Source organism: Symphalangus syndactylus, chromosome 15 (assembly GCF_028878055.3).
Source record: "Symphalangus syndactylus isolate Jambi chromosome 15, NHGRI_mSymSyn1-v2.1_pri, whole genome shotgun sequence".
In the NCBI taxonomy this organism is placed as follows: Eukaryota; Metazoa; Chordata; class Mammalia; order Primates; family Hylobatidae; genus Symphalangus; species Symphalangus syndactylus.
In genome coordinates this window covers 24,630,823-24,645,998 of record NC_072437.2, presented here as the reverse complement: position 1 = coordinate 24,645,998, position 15,176 = coordinate 24,630,823, and the positions used below count along the sequence as shown (strand labels likewise).

Here is a 15,176-nt window from a genome sequence, read left to right as displayed (position 1 = left end):
TCTGCCCGCGCGGAGATAAACAAGCACCGCGACCGCCCAGCAGCGCCGAACCCTGCGCGCCCAGTCAAACCCCAGGGCCTGTGTACCGAGCATGCGCAGTTCCCGCCCGAGCCAGGAGCCAGCGTCAACCTGAGGCTTCTGAGACGTTCAGAATTCGGCAGGGATGAGGTGGTAGAGGGGCCAGAGCTACCTCCAAGCTTTACCCTGAGGCGGGGAGTGAAGGAGAGAGATGCCCAAGGCCTAAGAGGGGCCGCGAGGGCCTTTGCCCGATGCCACCCAGTCTGTCAGCACTCCTAGAGCTTTGGTTTTATCTTGTATTAGCATGTAAAGCTTTAAGGGGACGGGCACCTACAGGCTTCTGCCTGAAGTTGTGTAAACGCAACAAAATGAAGCTTTGGAGCGTTAGGACATTGATGGGAGGATGACAGCCCCCCCCCCAGCCGCGCGCCAGAGGGGCGAGTCGGAGGCGGCCATACACCACGGAAGTCGGGTCCAAGCCCTCTGACGTCGCCGGGGTCCCACCCACCAACCCTCTGGACCCGCCCACATTTCTTCTAGGCCCGCCCCTTTCAGTGCCGAACAGAAGTCGAGCTCTTCCCACGCCCTGTCAGCCACGGGTGAATTGAAAACCTGGAGAGCAGAATCCCGAACGGCAGCCGGAAGGCCCAGGGACACCTCATAGCAACAGCCAGCTAGGGGCATCTAGTGGGAAGCTGGAATTCATTCTAGCCAACCAGATCACGTCTCTGCACCACAAGGTACCATTCACGACCTATAAGAGAGGGTCCCCATACCACGTGACTTTCCTCCTTCAACTAATCGAGAAAAACGCTAGTCGCAGGATCCGCAAGCCCACCTCCCAGTGCCTCGCCAGGCGGGGCGGTTCGCGCACTTTCTGCCAACCAATCGTAGGTGAGCTGGCGAGTGACGGAAGCTTCGGCCAAGCCAACCAGAGCTCGCGAGCCCCTTGCCACCGAGGCCGGCGGGATGGAGACAGGGCCGGGCTGCTGGTGTTTGGGAGGGGCAGAGATTGAGGAGCCAGTTGCTGTGCCCTGTTCTGGCAAAAGAACAAGCTGCGTTGCAAGCCAGAATGATGAATTCCACTTTTAACGTCGTCTCCGTGGCATTCTGCCTAAATGATGGGCTTGGAAATGGTGCTGAGGGATGTGGGCTGAATCGAGAACACAGGGACTTTTGTCTTCAGGGTGAGAAATGTTCCGGTCCTTAAGGAGCCATCGTGCAGCAGTTGCATGGGTCTTCCAGGCGTTCCTCCCAAAACATTATTTTTTTCTTTCACTATTAAGTTTTAAAACTGAGCGTTCTGTAGCTAGCATTGCATCTTAGTTACACACCCTCTTCCACCCGTAACATCAAATTTAGGAAACGATACATCCCCAAGCATTCTTGCATTATTTTTTGCAGTAACTGGTTATTCGGTTTACTTTCTTTAAACTATGTCCTTCTCAAACTAGTCTCACCTGTTCGTTACTGTCGCACATTTCCTGCGAATAACACATTTCTGTAGTTCTGTTGTTAGAGCCTGGCATACCTCTCCCTCGTTCCTCTTTCCCACAAGGTCATCATGCAGAGGGGATTTTGGTCTGAGTTAAAAGCCAGGTATTCTTTCACCATCTTTTCTGTCGATAGTCCAACTACTACAAAGACTACTCAAATTTAATAGTTTCTTATTTCCCTATAGCTTCGTTATATTAGAATGGATAACTTATGTTTACATTACATTGCTGTAATGAACACACACCAAGTTTTCATTTAAAATTATCAAGGACAAATGTCCTCTGAATTTAAAAATGTGTATGTAGTGAAATATTACTCAGCATTTCTTGATTACACATCATTAAAATATGAATGGTACTATCTGAGCCACCAGAATCAGCAGTGAAGGTATTATATTAATAAAAAGGACTAAGAATCAGGACTGTTTTAAGGGAATTGGAACCGAAGAGTATCTACTATTTCATCCTAGGCTAGTAATATGAAATAGTGAATTAAAATTGAAAGACTGTACATGGATGCTTCATATCTGAGCTACTTTGGCAGGGATGTTTCAAGAGGATGTAGGTAAGTATGGTGTTCACCTAGCTTTCCAGAAGTCTCATATTTTGTGTAAAACTGGTATGCTTATTCATGGTTACTTTAGGTTAGTAGAAGCTCTACTTCTTTTCCAAGGAAAGACACACTGTCTCTCTTAAGATTCTAACTGTGCATCTTGGTGATAAGAAGTTCTTAGGTTTGTTAAACAGAGCCAGGAAGCATGAAGCTTTCTCTCTAGATCATGACAACTCATCTAGTACCTTGCATTACAGAGGAGCTCTAAGTCCATTTACTTTGCAAGGAATGAAGTTCCAGTGATTTATGTTTTTGAGAAATTTGCATTGGGATTGTGGGTCCAGAAGGTCACCTTAAGTAATTGTTTTCATGACTCCTAGGTTCCTAGATGTTGAGAAGCTCTGGATTGAAGCTGTCACAAAAATAGTGAGTGGGCTCCGTAGTCACTCCACTTAGCATAATACAGAGTAGGACAGCTTTGTGACATTTCTCAGGCTATTTCCCCTGACCTCTCATCAATGCTGACGTTTTCGATAAGAAGGGGTATAGAGACTGCAGCCCATGGGGTGGTTACAGCTCATTTATTTACAGGCCTTATATTGACAGGCCTCAGATTTCATGCTCAGTACCATAAAGGTTGATTTTTAACCACCAAGAGGCAAAGAAACATGACAGGTCGGAGCATATTTTCTCACCTATTCTGGCTTAATTGATGGTACTTACCTGATTTGTGGCTGTATGTGAAATGTTGGGTGAAAGATTAGCTGCTATAAAAAGGATGTCAGGACGTGTAGAGAATTTAGAGGACTTGAGTGGGAGATGGATGTCTGTTTTCTAACCCCTTAGTCATGTTCATTCCGATGCCAGCATAAACTGTTCTGAGATGATTATAGAAATAACTTATATCTTCATTCGTTTGTGGGAAATAAAAAATAAAAATGATAATAAAAGAAATTTGAATTATTCCCAAGAGCTGTAATCTGTAAGATAGTGAAAACTTAACGCAGTAACTGACACTGCAGGATCCCTTTAGTTTCCGAAGTGCATTGCCAGGAGAATAAAAAAAAAAGAAAATCTTCATTTCTCCTCTCTCCACTAAATCTGAAAGGGAGTTATCTCACCTATAGCCAGATACCTTCAATTATCGCACTTGTGTTACCATGGAAACCCAGGTCCATCCTTTCTTTCTGTGAAAGATGTTGGAAAAGGTGGTATGAAGTGGGAAATACACTGTATTCTGGGACTTCCTGACACCAGCAAGAAGCAAATATGCAGAGAATTTAATAGAAACAAATTAGTAGAGGATGTTTGTAATGCGAGGGGTACTTTTTGACTGTAAAACCCTGATTCCTAATACTTCTTATTAAAGCCTGCATGCCTCTGATTAACTATAAAGGGGAAGGGCACGTCAAGTACATTTAGCACCTGTGAAACGCTGCTGGCAATTATAAGGAGAGCAGACGATGGTTTCTTGACCTGTGAGGCTCCTAATACAGTTGAGAATCTGCAGTATATATGTGGAATGGAAAGAAAGGGGCAAAATAAACTTTGTTCTTCCTTTTAAAAATGTGATATTTCTCAGTGCTTTTGAAAAGAAAAGGAATTAGAATGCAGAAATTAAGAGTATGGAAACAACTCAATAAAAGAAACGTATGGGTGGAGAGAGTAGATGTTTCAAAAGGCCATTTTAATCAGAAAAAAAATCTGAAAGAAAAGACGTAATGATTAAAATGTAGGCAGAGAAAAGAAAAAGCCTGAAGAATCTTAAGAGCTAGAGGATTCTGTGTAAAACAGAGCTTCAGTGTGGTTCATTTAACAAAGCAGAAGAGCAGGCACAGTGTTGCTTGCGTACCCAGCAGTTTCCCTTTATTTTTGCCAAAGAAGCTGGGATGAATCAGGATTGGACTTTAATAGCATTGCTTTCCCTCTGCCCACAGTTAGTCCAAAAGTAGGCACGTGACTCAGTTCTTGTCATTGGAATGGGGAGAAGGCTGCTGGGGCTGGAGGGATTTCTAGGATATTGACAAGAGTGAGGAAATATCCCCATTTTCTGATGTCACTCTCTTTGCTTCCTGCTTTACACATTGAAATATGAGAATGTAGCCACCATTTGGGGGCTATGATGCATTATGACATTATGGTGCAATACTGTAGAAAGCCAGCAACTTTGGATGGCCAAGGAGGAGGATGGGAAGAACCTAGGTCCTGCATGACAACATTGGACAGTCAAACCAACATTAGAACTGCCCACCTTTGGACTTATGGCTAAGTAAACAGCTGGTGTCTTTCAATTTAAGTCTGTGTTGGTAAGGTTTTCTGCATCTTCCAGCAAAATACATCCCACCTGTTACAAAAAGTGTGAGGGATTCCGGCCAAAATGGGGCTTAAAAAAATCAGCAAGCATTTGTGAGCACTTTCATTTCACTAATATCCGAACGATATTTCAAAGATACTATAATATTAATTCAGTAATTACTGTGTATATTTTTTAGGCTCTGGGGTTACAACAATAAGCAATTAGCCAAAAGAGCTTGTATTCTAGCAGGAGAGACAGATATTAAGCAACCAATTACATGTTTATATTATGAAATAATGGTTATACTTAAAACTAATAAGAAGGAAAAATCAGGAATTAGAAAGGGTGTATAGTAATTATATAAATAATAAAATATTACAAAATATGTAACTAAATAACTGGATGAAATTACAAAAACAAACACTTTCCAAGTAAATGAGAATGAAATGTATAGCTTTTACTGACATTCCCAGAGGTCGAAAGAAACAGTAAATTGGAGTAGGTTAGTCCAGGAGAGTTGTCTGAAGGAAATTAATATTGTATCAGGTTTTGAAGGAAGTGGCCAAAGGACAGGCTAGATGGGGCAGAAGAGAGCACTCTAGATGTAAGGAACCGGAAGAACAAAGGAAGAAAGCAGGAATGAAGTAAGAGTGAATAAGGGAAATACCAGAATCACTTGATTTTTAAAATCCCTGTAGCAACAGCGTTCTAGGGGCATCTCTCAGAGAAAAAGAAAGATGCCAGAAGTCTCAAAGCGAGATTATTTAAAGGTATAAAAATAATATAAGAGAAAAATACAGAAGACAAAGTAGGAGTACAAGAGTGCATTTGAAATTAAGGTGTCATTCAAAATAATGAATAATTTATAATGTGGGTGTCAAAAGAGTTGTCATAAGAAGTAATTATGGATTTAAGGGCATCAAGAAGGAGGGATTCAAACTTTCACAAATAGAAATAGAAGGAAACATGAGGAATGGCAAAAAAATGAAGACAGGTAGAAAAACAGTTTTTGCTTGTGGTTATTTTTCCATGGTAGCTGTTATTGACATGCATTATGTAGAAATGAATGGAATTTGATTGAAAAGAAAAATTTCAATAGAACAGTAATACATAAAGATAGTCTTTTGGGTCAATAATGTAATTTAAAATGTTTTCACTAGAATGCCTTTTTGTACCTTGCTGTAGGAAAATCTTTTCCACAAAAAAAACTGTAAGTAATAGTAAGTTACAGATTAGCAAAGCATTTTGGAAATTAAAAAAAACCATAGATGTGCCAAATGTAATAGTAGAGCAACAATAATAAATACTTGTAATAAAAATCAGAACTTGTTAGGCATTATGTGGTTTCTGGTCAAATATGGTTATAGTACTAATTTTTCTAATGCTATTTTCTATACAAATATAAGAATTTTTTAAATTAAGCTATGGTAGGTATATGAACACATCTTGATATTACTGGAGGTAGGGTTTACCACTCACTTTTTGTGACCCCAAGTGTAACCCTGAACAGACTTCTGTCTTAATACCAATAGCACGATTGCACTGTCTTCTCCAGTGACTGGGGAAAGGGACAGTGCTTTGTTCATTTTTGTTTTACCAGCATTCAGCACATCGCCTAAAAACAATTATGGGAATTCATAAAATGTTTGTAAATAAATGAGCAATTGAGTGGAGTATAACATTTCTTCTAAAAACCCTGGGTTTTGAACACAGAGAAGATGAGAATAAAAGGAAAGGAATAAGGATTTTCCCCAAATCAAGGTGAGGTTGATGTAAGTGTCCTCCAAAGTTGGTCTAATCTCCAAAGAAGCTTGTATCTCAAAAACAGTAAGTCTGCAACAGGCAAGGTCAATGGCAGTTTCTAGACCTGGAATTTAGGAGTGCCAGGAAAGACCTGAAAAAGCGTGTCTTCTATCAACTGACTGTTGTCTGAAATTTTGCACTTAGGGTTTAGTCTTTTGATGTAAAAGTTATTTTTTTCCAATTAAAATGTAAGTAGGAGATATACAGTTAAATTGCACCATCAGTCTGTCCACTTTGGGGCATGCAACTATGCTTACCTGGATGAAAAAGAAAATGAAGAAAGTAAAATAGAAGAAAATAGTTTAAATTGGGGGATAAGTCATGGCATGAGTATGTGCCCAGAGCAAGTATAAGGAGGCCATGGAAATCCACTGTATTTTTGTCATATACTTATTAATTTTTTTCAATAAGGTTAATCACTCCACATGGTGTAACATGAAAAATAACAGCCTTTACAATTACTAGATTCTTAAACTTATTTCAAATACTTTTCAATTTTTATGAGATTACAATAATTTTTTAAACTTTGAAGCTGCATCCCTTGTCTGATTCCCTCCATTTCTCTTCTGCTTCTCACATTATTGTGTTCAGCAATGGTTTGGAGGCATCTTGGGGAAGACAGAGCGGAGTTATGGTGTAAGGACCATCCGACTCTTCTCAGCAGCCATCCAGTTATCTTGTCAAGGGAAGTTACTCATCCTGTTCTCTAGAATTATCTCCTCAAAAATCAGTTTCCTGCTTTTCACAGAACAGTACACCATCTTTTACTCTTATCCTAATTAATGCTTCTCACACAGCCTTACAAAATATTAGTCACTTAAGGAATTATTAACCACATTCATTAGGCTGCACTAGTTGAAAAAGATGTCTTGTTTACTTAGTCAAAGCACTATCTCTGTGCAATGGCATTGATGGTGAAATTGATCAGAGTCTACATTTGAATGAGAGAAGCTGAGGGAGACATTTCAGAAATAGTAAGCCTTTTTATTTCCTTGGTGTACCAAATAGTCAAGGAAAGTTAAAGTATCTTCTTATACTTTGTCTTGATTACATTCTTTTGGGGACTGATCTCTGGTGTTTATTAGGTTTTTAATAAAGATTTTGGCCATTTTCCATGCAAACTAATGTTTCCAATGAAAAGATACAACAATGCATGTAAATTACATAAGAAATATTAATCTGTCAATGTAATTAAATTATATAAGCAACAATTAGTTTCAAAGCTGGAATGGATTAAGTCAGTTCTATACTGCACACTGACAAAGTGAAAGGAGCTAAAATGGACAAATTGTGGTGCTGTAAGCTTATGATTCTTAATATTTTTATATTAAAGTTGCAAAGTTTCAAAGTGCTCGGTGCTGCTCTTTACATTAGGGCTGTAGACTCTCTTAAGCCTGAGGGTTCTATCTGGATATGTGATTGATAGGGTGGAGGCTGGGCTGAGGCTTAGTAAGACATTTAACCATGCCTTGTATAATACTCCTTAAATGTTGGCTCTCACAAACATAGAAATAGTGAACATTAACTAGCTCTCTGTTTTGATAGCTACCATCTACCTGTCAACTTAAATCATGAAATCTTTAAATTTGGAGAGGAGAGTTTTATTTCTTACCAAGAGTTGCAGCCAGCAGGGTGGCCATCCTAAATGGCTGGGAAGTGTAACCTCAGGCAGAGACCAAAAGCAAGTTATTCAAGGGAGGATGAGATAGGAATTTATGCCGAATGGATTGGCCAAGTATATTTATTTAACAGATTGTAGGAGGAGCTATAAATATCCATGAAGAGGGGGCATGTGCATGAATAGTAAGCAAACATGGATGTTACATGCATCCCTTGTTCACTTTGGGGTAAAGACTTCACATTTAAATGCGTTCCAATTAAGCCCTAAATGTCAAAAGGTGAAGCAGGGACATGAAGGCACTCAGTGCACAGCCTCTGTAAACCAGACAGAACCAGAAGATGGCCAGTGGTCTCTTATCAGGAGAAAGTTACTGAAATCAGTCTTTTGTCCAATCAGAGCTGTAGCTGTGGCTTGTGGAACAGAGGGGTCAGTTAGTCAGTATCTGGTGCTTAGTGAGCTACCATTGTTTTAATACTGCTTATCTTGAGGCCAGTGCTTGTTTAGCTGCTAGAGAATAAGAAAAACCTGTGGCAATTATAGCATAGTTTATTCTATAAGGGTAGGGGTAGGTGACTTTAACTTTTTCTGGCATGGCCTTAGGTCTCATTTATTATTTGTTACTTTATTTCCACAAGGAGTCTGTTCCATTAGTCTTATGATCTCTATTTTAACATATCTATTTTGGTTTTTTCCTCCACTTGATTCCAGAAGGACTAAAGTACATTTCATAAATACATACAAGATAAATTTAAATAAAAATAAGAAAACTTTAAATAAAAATGATCTGTATTAATACATTTCCAGTTTGAAGGGTCAAATAGATCGTTTCAAGAAACTTTAACATTATTCAAAATAAGTTTTTTCAGAAACTGTGTTGCACATTGGTGTACATCTGTTTAAATAGATTTCGCCGTGGTATTCACACTTTGTCTTGGTCTGTGTGTGTTAGGGTTGGGGTAGGGGGAGCATTGTTAATGCCCAAATCCTTCCCAAGTCTCATCAATGAATAGTCTGGGAGAAGGAGGGTTGGGAATGTGTGTATTGAACAAAATCTTCTAAATGATTCTGACTTGCCTCTGGGTTGAAAATCAATTTAACAATACTATGTGTTTTCTGAAGTAAAGGTCACACTTAAAGTAACTGATGATCTTGGAAATTTTTACCGAGGATACTGACTAATGAGATGGCCTACCCCAAATCCAGAATTTAACTTAAATTCCACCTCCCCTTGTTTTCCTTAAACTTCTCTCTCACCATATTTTCCAAAAACGTTATACCTTTCTTCTCATATGTGCTGCAATTTGTCTTGCATTATGTTTATCTTTGTCATTTCAGCTAGTATATGGACTCATGGATGTCTGGTGGGGAGCAGGGTGGGGAATCTATAAGTTTTTTCATCTTTCTAATCTTTATTATGCTTTAGTCAATAGTATATATTCAATAAATGTTGAATGAATTGGATTAAATATAAAACATTAAATGTTATGAAAAGTATGCATAATTTTCAAATTATTTTATTCTCTCTATTGAAGGGGAATCAATGTGTTTTTCAACTTTGAACTGAAACTCTAAACTATATGAAATCGTAACAATGTGAAATTTTAAACAGTATTATTCTTCAAAAAACAGTAACATAGGCTTAATTCACAAGAACTGCAACAGGGTCTCATCCTGTAAGCAATCATTTTTAATGTTCTAACCAAATCCTTATACTAAAACACAAACAACTGCTGAATGTGATAAAGTAATGGAAAATATAGAAAAACTCCCATTTTCTCTATCTCATTGTGTGTGAAATCATTCTTAAAAAGAATCACTTCCACTTCTATTTGAATCAAAAATAGCCAATAAGGCAATTCTAACTGGTTTAAAAAAAAAACCAACAAGAATAAAACAAATCACCAAGGCAAACGAGTTTTAAAAGATATGAATCATCAAGGTTAAAAAAAATTAGAAAAATACATAAAAACTTACACATGTCCTTGATATAGTTTTGTCTTGTGTCCCCTTAAAATTTCAGTAGCTTTTCTTGTTGCTTAGAAATCAAGGATATCTGATTGGCAGGACTTTGACAAGCTGCCTAAGGAAACTATGATGTTTTCAGTCCCCATATTAAAGACCCCCTTTTACATTCCAGCTGAGGGCTGGTATAGGCAGGATAGGAAAGCTTACAGATGGTGGGAGGCACAGAACCTTCACAGGGGCTGAGGCAAGAATATCCAGATGACAGAAGACAGGAGAGAGAATAAAAGATGCCAGCCTCCTCATTGTGAGTTCACAGTGGCTGCCTTGGTCGGGAGCTTTTGGCATGGTTCTCATGAATTACACAATCTAATCTACTTCTGTACAGAAGATTTCAGAGGCGCAGTTGAGTGTGCTAAAATGGCATTACTACCTACTCAGAACATGATGCTTCTGTGTGCCCATATGCCCAACTTATTTTCAGATGTATTTGAGAAAAATAGAAAATAGGCATTCTTAGTACTAGAGACATACAATAAAAATGCGCGTGACTCTATCCATTTGTAGGTTTCTTGGGAGTTTTGTCAGGCTCCAGGGGACCCATGTTTATAGCACATGAGTTCTCTGGTCATAGATCGTTGATGTGGTCATTGGCACACGGTGCCTAGCTCATGAGCCAGTAAGATTTGTTTCCTCCTAGGAATTTAGAACTTGAGTCCAGAGGGTGGGGCTGGGCATTTGAACTAGGAAGTAAGGAAAGCCACACTGGGAAAGCCTTTGATAGGCTCTGTGTACAACTCAGCAGAAATGCCAATCTACAGAGAAATGTCAAAGAAAAAAGTCAATTCTTAGAGAAGTAGTGATGGCTCACTTAGTTCCTGAGAGCTTTCCTACTCATGAGGAGATACAATTGCATTTTCTACCATTGGCATTGAGATCCCCGCCTCCACCCCAACATTACGCTAAATTTTCACACTAAATTTTCCTTTAAGTTAGTCTCAGTGGTTTTCTGGTTTTCTATTACAACCAGAAGTTTCCTGAAAAAGACAAAATTATCCTGTTAGAACATGTTCTCCTATATCTCTGTTAGGAGTACATTGGAAATGAACAGCATTCTATTGTCAGTTTGTCAGCATTAATTATAAATTATGGCCCAATAATTTTTCAGAACCTAATTGCATATAGCTGATGACAGTGGCTTCTGGAGCTGCTTTATGGTAGTGTTAGTTAGAGGGTCCTGCCAGATTCCCTGGAGGAGATAGTTTGTCCTTTCTGTAATGTTGGAAATGTCTCTCGTGCAGGTTTAATAACAAGATGCAGTGCAAAAGCTCCAGGCACTAGCCAGGTCATGTGACATGAGGCCTGGGATCAGCTTATCTCACAGACCCAGACATAGAACCCCGTGCCAGCCCCACAACAAGTGGACAATCTAGGAGGATTTGAGTATTTCCTGCAGCTATTCAACAAATACAGAGAGGTGGTTTGCTTCAACTTAACTATTTATTGTTGTCCTTATGCAACAACAATTCTCCAGTTGTCATCTGGAGAAACTGAAAAGTAATATGAAATCATCTAGTTCCTCTTTAAGACAGTACTTGGGATCCTGTGAATGCAAGGATTTCCTTATTGTCCTACCTGCAGGGAGGGGCATTCAGGGCTTCTGGATCATAGCCTCGGTCACATTTTAAAACTTGACATAATGTCTAAAATAGCTGTATTTATATTTTAAATTAACTTGAAAATGAAACTGCTAGACCATATAATTTACCTACTAAATTTGGACACTTTTGGGAGTAAAACGGGATGCTATTAATAATAAAATGAAAGCAGGCCTTGGAACTGACCCAGGCAAACTGGATGATAGTATTACCCAATTCTTAGATTTTGCATTCTTGGTTTCTGAGTAACTCACATATTGGGAAGCCCAACAATTTTTGGCATGGTTTTTGACCAAATCAAATTTTAGCCGCCATTTTGGAGTATTGCCCATGATCCCACCACGAGCCACTAGCTGTATAAATGAGCTTCTCTAGGGCTTCAGCTTCTTCACTTTCACAATTGAATGGGTAACTCCAAATCCCTTTCAGCACTGAATAGTCTATAATCAATGACACATCTATCCAAGAGTTTTACTTTTTGGAGAAATTTGTATTATTTTGATTCATATTCAATACAAGATAGAGAATATGAATATCCATGAAAGAATATTGTGAATAAGTTTTGTACACATTATAAAATCATACTGGGCAGCATGGCATAGCAACAAACACCTGGACTGCAATCTAGCCACTTATTTCCTCTGTGAATTTGCCAAGGTTTCCAAACCATCCTGGATGCCTAAACTGGAGTACTTTCAACTGTAAAATGGGCATAAGAATAATTACTTTTTAGTAATGTTATAATTAAGTGATGTGTAGTCTGTGAAGGTATCAAATATATACCACATAAATAGATGTATATGATCAATGAATACTAGTTCCTCTTCCTATTAGAAGGTTAGTGTCATTATTGAATATTTAGGTCATAAATGTGTACTGCACCTTCTTATAACTAAGAATATTGCCAATGAGTTTGTCTATTCCCAATATTGTCTTTTATTGACACAGAGAGCAATTACGTCGGATGGAAGCACATCCATGATTACAGTCATCATCAAAGTCAAACACACCTGGACCCAAAAGCCCTCTTTCTTCTTTTAGATGTATGACATTGGGAGGTTACTTAGGCTCACAGAGTCTCTCTTCCCTCATCTGCAACGATGAATGAGATAATGTGTATAGATCACATGGCACAAGTCCTAGTGTATATTCAATAATATGCATTATTGTTACTCTTATTATTGTTAATATGGGAGAAGAGAAATTAAAAGTCTCCGTTTAACAGGAGGTGAGAGATGTTTCCAGAAGAAGAGCTTATAGTGCATGTAGACTTCAGAAGTGACTATAAGTGAGGAATAATAGTTGAGAAAACAAACCCATGAGCATGCCGTGGGTTTAGCATTGTGCTAAACGGCAGCACTGTGCTATTCCCACTGAGAATAATGTCTTTCGTGGACATTTTGGAACCATTATGGACCGGTCATGATACTATAACTCCTGAGAATTCTAACAGCTTCAGATTCACAGTAGGGCTGCAGATGTGTTTTACCCATCCAGGGCTCCTGACAGTGAAATCAAAGGCTTGGATTGATAAACTCTGCAAACAATGTGTATTAGTCCGTTTTCACACTGCTGATAAAGACATACCCAAAACTGGGCAATTTACAAAGGAAAGAAGTTTAATGACCTCACTGTTCAACTTGGCTGGGGAGGCCTCACAATCATGGTGGAAGGTGAAAGGCACGTCTCGCAGGCAGCAGATGAGAAAAGTGAAAGCCAAGTAAAAGAGGTTTCCCCTTATAAAACCAGCAGGTCTCATGAGACTTACTCACTACCACGAGAACAGTATGGAGGAATCCACCCCCATGATTCAATTATCTCCCACTGGGTCCCTCCCACAACGTGAGGGAATTATGGGAACTGTAATTCGAGATGAGATTTGGGCGGGGACACAGCCACATCATATCACAATGTTAAGTTGCTCTTAATCATATTATTGATGAAGTACAACAGGGTGATCAGTAATACAACAGTTTTACCTGAGCCTCACTTACCTGTTTTGTAAATGTTATTTTGGAAGAAGCCACTCCTACAATTTGTTTATAAGAAGTCTAGCATGGAGTATTGGTGATCACATTTAGAGAATTATAACTGTGATATTAATGAGGACTGACAATGTGGATGATGATGATCCAATTCATGTGCATCAGAAAAAAAATCACAACTTGATTTTTTTACCTGCTTTGTTTCAATTAATCCTAATTTTTAGAAAACAGACAAATGCATGACCCAGACAAGGGTCTTTGCTTAGTAAAGATTCGGAATTTTCTCGTGCCAAGAGATCCTTTTCTGAGGCCTTTTCCAATTGAATCCTAAGTTTGCCACCCAATTCTTCCAGAGGAGAGGGATCTAGATTTAGTAGATTATTGCTATTATTATTATTATTATTATTTTGCCAACTTCTAGTCTGTCCTTCATGTATTTGACAGCTCCTTAAAGTTTCTGGCTATAGCCCAGCCCTCCAGCTCCCTGACTGAGATGGGACCTATCAGAAGCATGTGGGTGTTAAAATCCCAACTTGCCTCCATTCCTCAAAGCCGTGCACTTAAATTGGGGTCCTCTGGCCCTGTGGATAGCCTTAACCTCACTACCTAATTTCCACTCCAGGTTTGAATTTCTTCTCTGTTTCTGTATCTAGTGATTTCCCATTCTATCTTCCAATCCCGGCTTTAATGTAATTATATTTGCTATATTTTGTTCAATAATTACAAGTGTTTAGAATGGGGCCAAGGGCCCTTTCTCAGCATTTTAGTCTCCAGATTTTGGTATAAGTGAAGATTAGACTTCTCCTGGTCTTCACATCTTTCAGAATGCCATGTGTAATTTTTTTCCTGAACAGAATTAACAGAGGAAACCAGAGCCAGTATCTAAAATCTCAGAGTCCATCACTATGTAGCAGCACCAGGATCTAAAAATCTCAGAGTCAATCATATATTGTGATATAGTCCATCACAATATTTTGGGAAAACAAAACAGTCTCCTACTCTAAAATACTTAGTATCTTGAATTAAAACCACCAACCTTAAAGCCTGCTGGCAGTGAAACTGCAAATTTTAAACTTTGCGAAAGAGCTGGGGTTATTTGTTTTACTGGGAATAATCACAACGGGTCAGGTAGTATTTGTGGAGGGTTCACTTTTGAGTAGGAGTACGAGGGCCACCACAAGAAGTTCTGTCCACATCAAGTCAACCCTTGAGGAACATGGAACGTGCATCAGGATGCAGATGTATGCTTGCCTTTACAGTGTCCAAGTTCCTATCAGTGAGCCACACTGTTCTCAGATCCTCAGGGTCCACAGTCTTTTAGTACGTTTTTTATGTGGTAGCCTGAACTATAGGACTGGGTACCTTCATGGTAGCTTCAGTCAAGATGTGATTGGTGTAGAGACATTCACTGACGCGTGTAGGGTTTTCCTGAATTTGTTTTCCCTTGCAGTTTTGGATGGCTGGTTCTCTGGGGCTCAGTGATGACACCAGGCAGTCAGAGTAAGGCTGTGCTCTGGCGGGGACTGATGAGGCCTGGAGGAGCAGGGATGTGCACAGACTCACAATATCCTTTTTTTTTTTTTTCCTTTTTGGCATTTAAAAAGCATCAGATTTCATTGTGAATAAATCCATATTGGAAGGTTATTTAAGTCACTAAGCACCAGTCTGCCAACCACATAAGCTGTATAGTAGCCTCTATCAGGCTGCTTAAAGGAAAGCGGGCTGAAGATTGATCCAGGATGCCAGGACTTGCATCCTAAAAGTCAGGCTCTTTCTGTTCTTCT

At 39.2% G+C, this 15,176-nt stretch overlaps 2 long non-coding RNA genes across 2 annotated transcripts in view; both read left to right on the top strand.

Annotated features, from left to right (window-relative positions):
- Window positions 1-15,176, top strand: part of LOC134732644 (uncharacterized) — a 186,563-nt gene that overhangs the window by 121,371 nt on the left and 50,016 nt on the right. The window lies entirely within an intron of this gene.
- Window positions 74-7,514, top strand: LOC134732643 (uncharacterized). The gene is made up of 2 exons (XR_010115988.1): window positions 74-168; window positions 559-7,514. It is a non-coding gene; the product is annotated as an uncharacterized lncRNA (long non-coding RNA).